Source organism: Dermacentor albipictus, chromosome 5 (assembly GCF_038994185.2).
Source record: "Dermacentor albipictus isolate Rhodes 1998 colony chromosome 5, USDA_Dalb.pri_finalv2, whole genome shotgun sequence".
Classification (NCBI taxonomy): domain Eukaryota; kingdom Metazoa; phylum Arthropoda; class Arachnida; order Ixodida; family Ixodidae; genus Dermacentor; species Dermacentor albipictus.
This window is the reverse complement of record NC_091825.1, coordinates 74,945,001-74,958,515: the sequence shown is the minus strand read 5'-3', so window position 1 is coordinate 74,958,515 and position 13,515 is coordinate 74,945,001. Positions and strand designations below refer to the sequence as shown.

Here is a 13,515-nt window from a genome sequence, read left to right as displayed (position 1 = left end):
AATTGTTCGCACCTACCACTTCGTCTCATGTGCGGTGCACAGACTCGCCCACTTTTAAGACATTCGTGGAGAATTCCTCTGCGAATCTCGAGTCACCAACACAAATAAAAGACTTGATCACGTCCGCCCTCGGTGAGGCCACGCGGACCATATGTGCACCTTCACCGGGGTCTCCTATCGACGTGGAATTCGAGAGGTTGCGCGCTGTCCGACGGCGCGCTGAAAGGAAATCTAGAAGGACGAAATCCACGTACGATCTCGCCCTTTGTCGCCGAGCTCAACGACAAATAAAGCGCCATATCGAGAAATTAGGAAGGAAGCACTGGAGAAAGTTCTGCTCATCACTGGATCCTCGCAAGCCGCTGTCACGTATTTGGCATGTAGTCAGGAGCCTACGTTTCCCCCACAAGAAAGGTACCCTTTCAGTGCTCTGGCCCTTTACCAACGTCGCAATGATGTAGAGGTAGCGGACGACTTCTGCAATATGATTGTGGGCACAACTCAACCAGCCTCAATCCAATTCGAACTTTTTGTGCCACCTTCCTCAAGTGACCACTTCGACTTGCTCTTTACGATGCCCGAATTAGAGGCTGCTCTTGCGTCGTGTCGGCATTCATCTGCTCCTGGCCCTGACGGGATCTCGTACTCGTCTCTCTCAGCTTGGCAGGGCTGGTCGCACTGCGCTGCTCAATTATTACAACGACACATGGGTCTCCGGTATTGCTCCACAGCAGTGGAAGATCAGCCGCCTGGTTGCTCTCTTGAAGCCTGGAAAGACTCCTTATGAGCTTACTGCATACCGGCCAGTTGCATTAGCCAGCTGTGTTGGAAAAGTTATGGAACGAATGGGTTCCTGGCGAGGCTGGAATGGTTTCTCGAGAGAAATGATCTTTATCGGAACATGATGACCGGCTTTCGGCGGGGTCGTTCTTCAATTGACAACGTCATTGACCTCGTTACGACAGTGGAACATGATAAACGTCAACGCCGACTCGTCGCCGCTGTTTTCTTAGATATCAAAGGGGCCTACGACAACATCCTTCATGAAGCCATTCTCGATGCCCTAGATGACATGGGTGTTGGCGGCCGGCTTTACCTGTGGATTGTGAGCTACCTCAGCGGCTGTTTCGTTTACATGTCCACGCCTGACGGAGAGACTAACCGTCATCAGGTATGCCGTGGAGTTCCTCAGGGAGGAGTTCTCAGCCCAACATTATTTAATGTGGCACTGATTGGCCTGGTGAACGAACTTCCACCTCACATCCACATCAGTACATATGCAGATGACATCTGCATCTGGGCTTCCGGTACAACACACCCACAACTACGCGCGAAATTACAACGGGCTGTGTAATCTACTTCACGACACATACGGCGTCAGGGTTTGCTCTTAGCTGCCGAAAAATGGGCTGTGGTTGCATTCACGAGCAAATCCGTCTGCCGCTACCCGATCTTCATTAACGGTGTCATGATACCTCACGTCTCGCACCACAGATTCTCGGGCATTATCACCGACCACGGTTTGTCATGGTGGAGGCATGTTAATATGTTGAAGCAAAACATTAATCTGTTTTGCCGTGTTCTTCGCTTCGCAGCAGGCATGAAATGGGGCCCCACGGAAGGCTCATTGCTAAGACTTTATCAGTCTCTTTTCGTAGGCTAGATTCGATACAGCCTTCCGATACTCTTAAACTTGAGCATTTCCTGCTTACGGACATTAGAAAGCGTTCAAGCGCAGGCACACAACATATGCCTCGGGTTGCCACGGCGTACCTCCCACAATGGTAAAATTGAGGAAGCCCGCGTGTGCCCGTTGTCGATATACCTGTCCCACGAACCACTTCGTGTGCATTTACGCTTACTGACACGACACCATTGCCATCCATTGACGTCGGTTCTACATGAGCGGCCGGGCAGCAGTTCCACAAGTGCACTCCGCTGCCATCTGCCCCACATAACATCAGGCTAGGCCCTTCCATATCAACCCGTCAAACCACCGTGGGTGATGGTTCAACCTTCCGTATGCGTACATGTCCCCGGCATACTAAACAAATCATTGGTTCCCGTCAGTGGACTACAACAACTTGCTCTCGCGTACATCTGGTCAGAATACCAGACATATCTTCATGTGTACACAGACGGCACCGCGTCACCAAAGGCATCAACAGCAGCTGTGGTGATACCAGCCCAACAGATGACTCGAGGTTTCATAGTAGACCCTAATTCTACATCAACCGCTGCAGAGCTTGTGGCTATTCGGGAAGCGATTCGCCACATCTGCGGGGAAAGATCTCAAGAGTGGTGCATTTTCACGGACTCAAAACCCGCGCTGCAAATTTTGCGATGCTTCCTGCGCCACAAGGCATATAAGGTTCTGGCACTGCAGATCACCGAGCTACTTTCATGCGCTCAAGAAAAAAATGGCTGTTGCTTAGCTTTGGTTAAGCCTAGGATGCGAAGTATACTAGCCTTTATTTTAGTTGTTTAACCACTGTTTAGCCTGGTGAACTGCTGTTGCTTGGCTATATTTGGTTTGGCTAGACGAAGAAACAACTCATGCGTTACTCTGCTTCACCTTCAAGAGTGGAACGCGACAGCGTTCCCGTCGACCCGCCAAGGGGTGTAAGACAATGGGCTACGGCGCAGCGACTACGTGCCCCGCATTGGACGCGGTGAGCGTCGAGCAACGCAGCGCTCGGCGCGGCAACGAAATGTGCACCTGAGCAAGCGACGCATGCCTGAGCCTTTAGAAACAGCTCGTTTCTAAGGCAACACCGCATTCACTAGAGGCGCTTTTGTACCGCTTTGAAGCATCGTACTCGTGGCTCAGTGGTAGCGTCTCCGTGTCACACTCCGGAGACCCTGGTTCGATTCCCACCCAGTCCATCTTGCAAGAGTTGAGCCAAAGCCACCTAGAAACAAGCGCAGCTGCTCATATACCACAGCGACGCCGCGAGCGACGGCGCGAGTTGGAGACCCGTTTCTCCTCTGTCGTGACGTCACGATGTCACGTGGTCAGCCTTGAAGGCGACGGCGCGAGTTGGAGCCCCGTTTCTCCTCTGTCACGGTGTCACGTGGTATGGCATGGGGTCAAAGGTCATTGAAGGCGACACCGCCGCGCCTGAGGAGCTGGGTTGAGCTCTAGTAATATGCTTCGCATAAAACACCACCGCATAGTGTTCCAATAGATCCCGGGACACTGTGGGCTCAACGGTAATGAGATGGCCGATGCTGCAGCAAGGCGCGCCCTCAGCAATGGCCTGCGAGCTGTAGCGCGCTTCTCCAGACCGGACATCACATACCTCCTGTCGGAATTAATGATTAGTGCAACGAGAAGATACTGGGCCCAGCCAGACGCTCGTCACGTCCGCCTTAAAAGGCTGGATCCTGATATAAAATTTCCTATTCTGCGTGGAATACCTCGCCCTCATACATGCCTGATACACAGACTGCGATCAGGCGTGGTCTTCACGCGCAAATATTTGCACATTATTGGACGGACAGACTTCCCGGACTGTTCAGTGTGTGGCGCTGTAGAGACTATGGAACATATGCTCGTGGTGTGCCCTGAGTATGCGCGCGAAAGACTGACAATGGCAGAAACCTTGAGACATTTACACAATGCACCACTGTCGGAGGACCTCTTGCTAGGCGCATGGCCACAGAGTTGGCAGACGGCAGAGACAATGCGTGCTCTTTCACGTTTCCTAGGTGACACGGGCCCGGACTCACGCCTGTGATACCAGTTGTGTAATGTGTCCTTCACCTCGTTCCTCCCATTATCATCCCCCACTGTGAGCCTTTTTCTTACCCTCTTCCCCTTCCCTTACGAAGAGTAGCAGGCCAGATGCTCAATTATGCGGCCGACCTCTCTACATTTTCCAGTCATTAAAATACTTCTTCTTTTTCTTCTTCAGCCAGTGACTGAGATCAGGTAGTCACCTTCCCTGAACCGCAACAACACTGACAAAATGTTGGTCTGATAAAATTTCTGCCCGTTTTAGAGAGACCCGAAAGGTTGTGCTAGTTGTACAAGCAAGATACGCACGCCTAAGATGCACGCTTGCGCGCGCGCGTATACGAAAGCTACCTAAAGCAGAGTGCGCTTGCATTAATATATGAATGAGCCGCAGGAGCCGATTTCCTGGCGTGACGCAATACGGGATCTGGATGCTCTGGGAGAAACAGAAAATGCGAAGATCGTGGCATATTCAGGCTTTAGCGCGCCAAGAAGGAAACGCCAGCAGAGTTGCATGGGAAGTTGTTCAGTGCCTATCGGTTCCGCGTCGTGAGGTACGGTATATGGGCAGGCGATGGTGCAGGCGGTTCTCAGCAGGGCGAAGACGATCATTTGTAACGAGAAAGACCGCCATAGGCGGCCGTGCATTGTAATGCTAGCGTAATACAAGGGGGGGGGGGGGAGTGACGTTTGTTATGGCCTTTCTTCAGAGGGAGTTGAGGTGAAGTGGAGGATGTTCCTGCCTGCTCAAAAATCACTTGCAGCTTACGCTCTGGGCGCTCCCCGCATTAGAGAAAGTTCAATCGCTAAGGTCTTGCCGTTGACGGCGTCTTCTGCACTTCGTCGCCCCTTGTATATACATATATGCATATACATACATATATACATATATACATATACATATATACAGTGCGTTAGCACTGTATATATGTGACACGGCTTGCATCAGAGTAAACAGTTGTGACTCTAGCGTCAGTCTTCCTGCCCGCTCTATCACTGTTTTTTTTCTTTTTTGAATTTTCGCACTACTAAAATCACGTCTTACAATAAGTACGAAGTCAACTCACCCACTTAGTTATCTTGTGGGCATTATTTGCACGGAAAATTGAAATGCGTGGCCCACTGATTACAAAAGTTAAGCTAAATATATTTTGTACTAAAGATATTATGGCACATATTAGAATTTAGGATTTTTAGCCAGTGTGCTTGCAAACGATACCCACTTTGACCAAATCCTGAGGATGATACTAGTTTCGATACTTGTGTTTCTTAAATGAGTGATAAAATACACTGGCTCTTCAGTTATTTGTTGTTTCAGTTCACAAAAGGTCGTGCTTTAAGAGTAACTAAAATTACAGCACATGCTTTTTCGTAAGTTTTACAGCGTTTTGGGGAAAAAAAACTGGCGCTAGTTGCAAAATTCGATTGAAATGGACTAGCATAGAGAACTTATTAGCTGCAGTTCATAAGTTCGAATGCGTCCTAATGTAATAGTTGAAAATACATGTTGTCTAGTTTGTTTATTAGTGTATTATGCCTTGTGTTACATTGTGGAAGTAATGTCCTACTATTTCGCTAACCTAGTTCAAGAAGTTGATTCCTCCATTGAGAGCATCACGCACAGTTCGGCACGTCCATAGGTTTTCTAACCTGTTTTCTGCAAATGTGGGTTGCTGGGCATGTGACTGAATTGGCAACTTGGACCATTGTGTTTGCGCAACTAGGCACGTGGCACTAGATGTGTCGACATTTTGGCCAATCTTCTGGAATGGGCACCTGCCACTGGGTGGGTGCTCGGATATGCAAGTTCCATAATAGACAAGCGAAGAAGTCGGCAGCAAGAAATCGAAGGAGTCAGCTGCAGAGAGCAGATAAAGTCGGCATCAAAAGCAGCCGAGTGGGGAGGAAAAGGTAGAGTGAACACAAAAGGACCAGAGTTCGGATTGAGCTACACAGAAGTGAATAATTTGGCAACACATTGTGTCGCTACATTGCATCAATGCTAACCACGTTATAACGTTGGCATTTGTCGTTCGGTGAGTTCTGCCGGTACTTTGAAGTCCTTTTAATAAAGGAGTTCGAAAAAATAACGTACGGAGTTGGTTAGCCACCGAGGCACCTTTGCTGTAGTTAATTTTACGTAGAAAGGGATTACACATTAAGAGAATCTGCACAAAACACTGAGAGGCCATTTTCCTTCAGTTCACTCCTTTTTTTGTCCTCGTCTTGCCATGCTGCCTTAATTAGCGATGAATCCGCTCAAGCTCAGATCTGCTGTTTTGCGAGGTTGATTGTATCGGTAACCACGGAGTGCGTCGGGGCAATACGTTGCATTGGCCAAACTGTATGCTAGTGCCACACTAGTACAGGCAGATGTGGTTAATCTATCCAGGTAGGTGAGGATGATACCATATCAACCACGCCGGCATCAATGCGAACATGCAGCACCATGTCCCGCTCGAGATAGTGCACGGTGACGTGATGGTATTTGTCAGTGAAATGTTTGATGTTTTCTAGCTACAAAATGATAGGTCGTTAGAAGGAGAAACGGGAGACCGTACCGTGAGATGTGCAGGTTCACAGCAAAAGGAGCCGCAGGTTGGGAAGTGCCTTGAGAATGTGCTGCGGGCAAAATAGATATTAACATGCTTTGAAATTAGTGTCGAGACTATGACAACAGTGTCGACACCAGCCGCTCCTGGGATTCATCTGCAGGCAAATGCAGGCAAATGGCTGCTACGACGCGTCTCAAATGATCACACGCATGTGCCGACGCGCAGGAAAGCGGGGGAAAGGGAGATTGGTCGGTGTGCGCAAACGCACTTGACTCACTTTTGTTTCCGGTGTCAGGGAGCTTTCTTTATAAAGGTTGAAGCAAGCAGTTTAAACTGGTTGCCTAGGTACGGCCATGTGTTTTACGTTCCTAATTATTACGAAGTTATTCCAGCATTGCTAGAAAAAGGAAAGCAAAACGTTTTTCAAGTGATTGTCCTTATAAAATAAAAAAAAATTACAAGAAATCCTAAAATATTGTATTAAGCTTTTAGGCTTTCTTCTAATTTTGCTGTGCAATACTGATGGTATGCAATAGCTAGTCGGATGCTCTTCGTAATGATTGTTTCTTGCGTCTTATTTATTTTCCTTTAAGTGCTCTCCTAATAATTCGTTTTGTGAACCGATTTATTCAGATATACACTTTTGATGTACGTTATGCCACTACATTTGGTATTTTAGGAAACGAAATCTTAAACGCGTTGAAAGGGAGTTCTTGGCTTACACCTCTCCTGACAGCTGCAACATGGCGTAAAATCTGGAGAATGTTTTTCACCTTTCCAATATATTTTTCTGACGGTACTCGGCTGTAGTTTGGTTCTACGGTAAGCGTTGTGTTAATGATGTTCCAAGCAGTTGTATAGCAGGCCAATTTTGACTGAAAGTGCAGCAACAATTGCAGACAAGTAAAGTTTGGTAGAGGCATGTGGTTCCTCAGAATCTTAAATTTAATACCACAATGGTGTAACATATTATCACGCATTATTTGCAGATCACTTTTGTGTCCCCCCCCCTCCCTCCACCCCTCCCCCGAATGCGGTGATAAGCAATAGGCAGCAGGCTCGTAAAATATGCCTCTTTAGCTATGTGCTTCACAAATATACCTTTGTGAAGTACAGGGAGCACCGCACTTATCTGTTGCACAACGTCAACAATTTGTGTATTTAGCATTGGGGACACTCGCATTTGTGAGATCAATTTTACTGCTACTTCCAGATGTTAGATATTTCCTCACAAATTATAGTTTGTTCAGCTGGATGGAGGTCGTTAGTGGACTATAGCAATATAAACTGTCGGTCCTTTTTGTCCGATCTCTGCGGAAATTGAATAAGATCTTGGCTATTCTAAAGTGACATATATAACTGTTCTATAAGAATTTCACAGGTAGAGATATAAAACACTCGTGTCGGATATTTCTGTGGCCCAAGGATGCCAGAATGATAAAATAGCTTTCAACTACATCTTTTGTTATCGCACGTCTAGTTAAAGCTCCGTTGTCGCCCTCTATAAACATTTGTGAGGCCCTAACATTAACGCTGTTACCAGTGAGAGAAAAAAAAAAACCTTAAAGGTATACAAATTTTTACAGTGTATTTATGGGGTAAAAGCTGCATATTGCAGCTTCAAAGGGCAACGCTCCCCATTAGAAACTGAAGATATTTAACCAAATAATTTAGAAAACCACGATCATAATATTCACCGTTTAGATGAGAAAAATTGAAGCCAATGGAATTCATTACCGTGAAAAATTCAGAATTTGAGAAATTGGGGAATGAGCAGCCACTTACTGAATGACAAACACATGAACGACCGTTCATACAGCGTTTATTGTAGTCACGGGGTGGTGGCAGGGGCACATGGGTTACACCGCTTGCATATTCACTACAAAATAAATGAGCATCACAAACTCTGCTTTATGACACCTGTTGTTATTATGAAACAAAAAAACGAACTCGCAAGATAACAGCATAAAAATTTTGAAATGCAATTGTCGAATTTTTCCTCTGACACCGGAGCATAGTGAAAGGACCGGAAAAACATGTTTTGTTTTTCCGCTTACCTGTTCGCTTTACACACATCACCTTCATTCCCTCCGTTTACGCTGCTGCTTTCATATGAAAGCAGGGGCCCTGTACTGCAAAACAATTCCAATCTGTTTGGATTCCAATCTCCTGACGCTTGGATTCCAATCTCCTAATTCCAATCTCCTGTGGCGTTTCACATATCAAGACTGCATATTACACATGTTAACATAATACTGCTCCAATTCTTGGTGGCCCGATGGGTAATTCAAAGCGCATAACGGAGCAGTATAGATTGTTTAAGAAAAGAGTACTTGCTTTTCTGAGAGATGTGATTCTGGCATAGTTCGAAGTTGCTATATGCCCTGATGTAAAAGAAAACGTGTGAAATATCGTTGCGCTGTAGTAGCAGCAAAGAATTTTGTTAGGTGAGTTGGTTGTTAAGAAAGAAGGACGAAACAGTTGCCAGAATATACAGACACGACCAGTACGCAGTACTGTTTGAAAGCGTTGTTGATAATTATTACCGTATTCCCGGCTGGACGTCTAAAATTAACAAAACAACTTAGTTTCCGGCATGTGCGTACTTATTTGACCATATGAACTCAAAAGTATATATAGGACCGACTGGAATATGTTTTAATTATAGGGTAAAAGAGTACACGTTTTCGATGAAGAAGAAAGGAGGGAACCTAGACGTACACTTTAAAAGGTGCGGGTGCATCCCGGAAGTTCGCGGAAGAACCTTCATTCTAAAGCGGTCTTGATATAGAACATAGAGAAATGTTGTTTATGGTTTTCATATATTGAAGCCGAGTTACTAGTGCAGCAGTGAAAATAACCTTCATGGTAGGAAATGCGTACCTAGGGTCCACGTTTAGTTAAACAGCGCTTGTTTTAACGCGACAGCTTTAAGGGCCCCGTGTCGGCGTCCCGCGTCACACGTCCTTCGGTAAAAAGATATTTGAACTAATTACCCAGGCCCTCTATATGGCGCAAGGAAGTTACTTAACTAATTGAATTTCTCAAGCTAAAATATGTAGAAAAAGTGTGAAGCGTGGCTTACGCACAATCTACAGACTTGATAGCGTCGGATTGCAATTAGACTATACACGAAAACATAATTCCGTTGCGTGAAAACTCAGAGAAAGCCCTTTTCCAGCGTTTCTAGCATTCATAGACCAGCCACGGCGTCCGCCATTTGCGCCCGCCCGTGCGCGAGTACCTTGGAGGCCACGGAGCGGCACGCTCAGCTCTTTGCAATACCTCCAGATGACGCTCGCCCATAGAATAAAGAACCAACTTTAGAGAAGGGAAACTGTAACTTCCGGAGTGGTACGAAAATAAGCAGTGGCAGCACTTGTAAATTAGTGCGGTGGACGCCAGATGGCGTTGCTCAACCAGGAAGCGGAAGTATATTTTTAGAGCTATATCCTATATGGCCGTTTTTCGCCGAGTGGCTTTCGCTGGTAGGCGCCGTTTTCGCCCTGCTGCCTATGCGGCATGCCTAATTGCCTAGGCTGCCGCGTAGCTGGTGCGTTCTAATTGCCAGGAGACCAAAGAGCTTCTACTGACGCCCATACGAACAAGCCAGAAGTGAGTGAACAGGACGTGCGACTCTATTGGCAGAAAAGCAGTGTACCTTCTAGTACAAGAGCAGAAATAAAATTTGCATTTCAAGATGCGCTGAGAAGCTCGTTTATGTCGTCGCACATGTTGGTCTGGTAACGAGCGACAATCAGCAGCGCAAGCAAATTGGAGAGTGCGCCAACTGTTTGCATCGACAGTCGCCGTAACTTGCATTGCGAAGCAATCAGGTTACGCAGGCATCTGCTGCCGCAGCCAACAAAGCGACATGGACTACCCGGCCTTTTAGCGTTACCTCCTTTTCAACCTGCACGTTTCTTTTTGTTCTTTCGCGTGCCGCTAATGTGTAACTCGCACTTGTGCCCCACATTCTCAATATGGGCATGGTCAGTTTTGCGGGCATCGCCATCTTGCAGCCACTTTTGCATGCCTTTCCACCTATGTGGATATCAACTTCATACACTTCGGATCATGTAATCACGTATGCTGTTCTCCGTTCACGCCACATCACGGCCGATGAAGGCCCACAAGCATAATTTGCCCTCTGCTGCAGCAGGAAAGATCGAATGGGGAGCACCAATCACGGTGTGTGTAAATTGGGAGCCATTGTCGCTGTATGGACTGCAGGAGCAGATGGTTACTTGGTGAGACTGTTGCCCAATGCAGCTGACGAAGTCACCACATCCGAGAAACAACACGGTGACTATCATCAAATGAGACTCGGCATACAATCACCGCATAAGGTTCAGACAATACACTGCACATTGGCTAAGATCCACATGACAACAGTGAGCATTCACGCACTATGGGTCGCTTACAGAATATTCAGCTCTCTGACTTCAGGCACAGTGCTTGCCTTCGTCGCACATGGCGTTCTTGTAACGAGTGAAAACCAGCGGCGCAAGCAGCTTCGACAGTGGCCCACCTGTTTGCATCGACTGTCGCTGTAAGTTGCAAGGGGAATCAATTGGGTGATGCGCGCATCTACTGCCATAGCCAACACAGTGACATGAAATACATGGCATATTAGCGTTACCTCCTTTGCAACCTGCACGTTTCTTTTTATTCTTTCCGTGGCCTCTAATGTGTAACTCACACTTGGTGAACCACCTGCTCTCGATATGGACATGGTCTGTTTTGTGGGAATCACTATTTTGCAGGGACTTTTGCAGGGATTTCCACCCATGTGGATATCAGCTTCATTCACTTCGGATAATGTAATCATGCATGCTGGTCTCCATAGACGCCAAATCATGGCCGAGGAAGGCCACAAGCAAAATTTGCACACGGTTGCAGCAGGAAAGGACGGAATGGGGAGCATCAATCACGGTGCATGTAAACAGGGAGTCTATGTCGCTGTGCGTACTGCAGGAAGAAGTGCTTGCCTCGAGAGACTGTTTCCCGATGAAACTGACCATGCTCTCACATACGAGAGACGTAACACGGTAACGAGTACCAAGTAGGCAGCAGCGATACAAGTTTACGCAATGAATCACTTCAATGTAGCTTGCGCAAAAACACAGGCTGTCGAGCACGAACAGCAATCTTGAACAAGACTAAGAATTAAATATGGAAATGAGAAAGCTTGCATTCAAGAAAGTAGCCACTCTACCTTGCAAGCACTGAAAGCCAAAACATTAAGAAAATTTTAATGCTACATAGCACACGGTGCAAATGTTAATGCAAAACAAACACCAATGCCGCATCAGCTATTTCAGGGGAAAAATTGCACATGGAAACGTACACAAGAAAATACTGCTACAGATATGTTATGCTACTAGACAGTGACTGGTATTAGGCATGAGCAAAGAATCGGTTGACCTTTAATGTTTGTATGAAGAAGAGGAATGATGTCTAACAAGAATGTAGAATGGAAAAGCTTGCATTCGTTGAAAATAATTTATACTTGGCACAAATTGTATTTGACAAGGCGAGGAAGCTAATTAAGGAAGGGCAAGCTGACGGAACTGTTTTGGCCAGCTTCATCTGTGCTTATTCAGAGGTCGCAGGTACACAAAGACACAGCATTTTTGTTGTTGAGGTACCTGGGTGACTCGGCCACTATCCATGCTTGTGGAATGACGATCGAGGCTCTTCTCATTCTTGACAGAGTTGTCTGTAGACGTGATATATCATCCAAATACTTCTAGGACGACTTCTTTGTTCGTGGTGCAAAGCCTTGCGAATTCAGCTCCAGCCCCTTCCTGTTGGCGTAGATGAGGGCTCCCGTGATTGCCAAGATGTGCTTGGCACAGACTGTTGGGGCAGAACAGTGACGCATGAGATACAGCAGAGATTATCCAAACTCATGTAGTGTTTTGTTTTATGTTAGAGCCAATTATGCTGAACTGTAAATACGAACAAACGTTCATATCATCTGATAGAAACACATGACATGTATCTCAAGACTAGCAAGCCAATGCAGCATATATCTAGCATATTTATTTCTGAACCAGGTGTTGTTTACCTTGTAGTAGCAGCCAAAGTCTACACAATGACCTTGTTGTAGCAGGCAGCAGCTTCTATTTAGTGCGTGGAGTGTGTTGCTTTATACTGGTGCCTTCCTCATTACTGCATGTGTGGAACAGAAATTTTGGCTGCATCAGAAATTGAATAAGCACAACTTTGCAATATGAAATGCGAAAAGGTGTGACATATATATTGTAATGGCTTCTTACTACAGAACACATGCAAATATACACTGCTCTAGGGTGCTTAGCAGCATGGTATATAAGTATTGCTAGTCTCCATAAAATTGATGTCTGCCTGACTAGAATGCATGTCAGCAGCTTAAGTATTATTAAGATCACAAATGAGAACATTTCTGCGCTCATTTATACACTAGAAGAAATCACACTGCTGGTTTCCCAAACAAATGCATGAAAGACATGAAGCTATTAGAAATGATGTATTCTTTTTCTGCATGAACGTGATACACTGCTTCAGTACTACAAAAATAAATGTGAGATAAGCCAAACTCAACAGGAAAAACATTTGGAAACAACAAGTAAAAATATGTGGGAATTATCATGCGTGCAACTGTTAATACATTACATTTAGTACTTTCGCTTCAGTTTATCAAAGGATTATTCGGTTCTGTGGGCGAAATAACTTGCATGTGGACTCGAGAAAAGATATATTAATAAGCCTACTCAGTCACCCATAGCTACGGCTACAACGAGATAAAAAATGTGATGCGCTTTCCGATATCGCTTTCTCTTTCGGTAATGTGTGTATAATGGTGGCCTCGCAACTAAAAGTTCATTTTGGAAACAGCAACGGAGGGTCCTGACTGCCCATATGTAATGCAGCATCTAGTTCGTTAATTTGTCTCCGCCTGTAAGTTAACGAGAGCAACATTACTTAAGGATTCAGGCAGTGATATTAAACGACTCACCGTAACTGCTGCCCTCAGTCGCAGAATACGGTTCCCGTTTCGATGCAGATGCATGGCTCACGACCGAAACGTGGCTTCCGGGGTTACATGTCCGCTTGAAAGCACGTCACTTCACCACAAGCTAAAGCAGGCCCAGGGCCTTACTTGAGCCCGATCCCTCTGCCACGTCCCACTTTACCCTTTCCCCTTCCAATAAAGTTTACCACCCCCACAAAGAA

At 46.0% G+C, this 13,515-nt stretch overlaps 1 protein-coding gene across 1 annotated transcript in view; it reads right to left on the bottom strand.

Moving 5' to 3' along the window:
- LOC135899740 (sodium-coupled monocarboxylate transporter 1-like) overlaps window positions 1-6,370 on the bottom strand; it is a 34,819-nt gene extending 28,449 nt beyond the window's left edge. Inside the window, exon 1 of the mRNA XM_070539410.1 lies at window positions 6,301-6,370. The gene's annotated coding sequence lies outside the window, so the exon portion shown is untranslated. The remainder of the gene's footprint in view (window positions 1-6,300) is intronic.
- Between the last annotated feature and the right edge of the window lie 7,145 nt (window positions 6,371-13,515).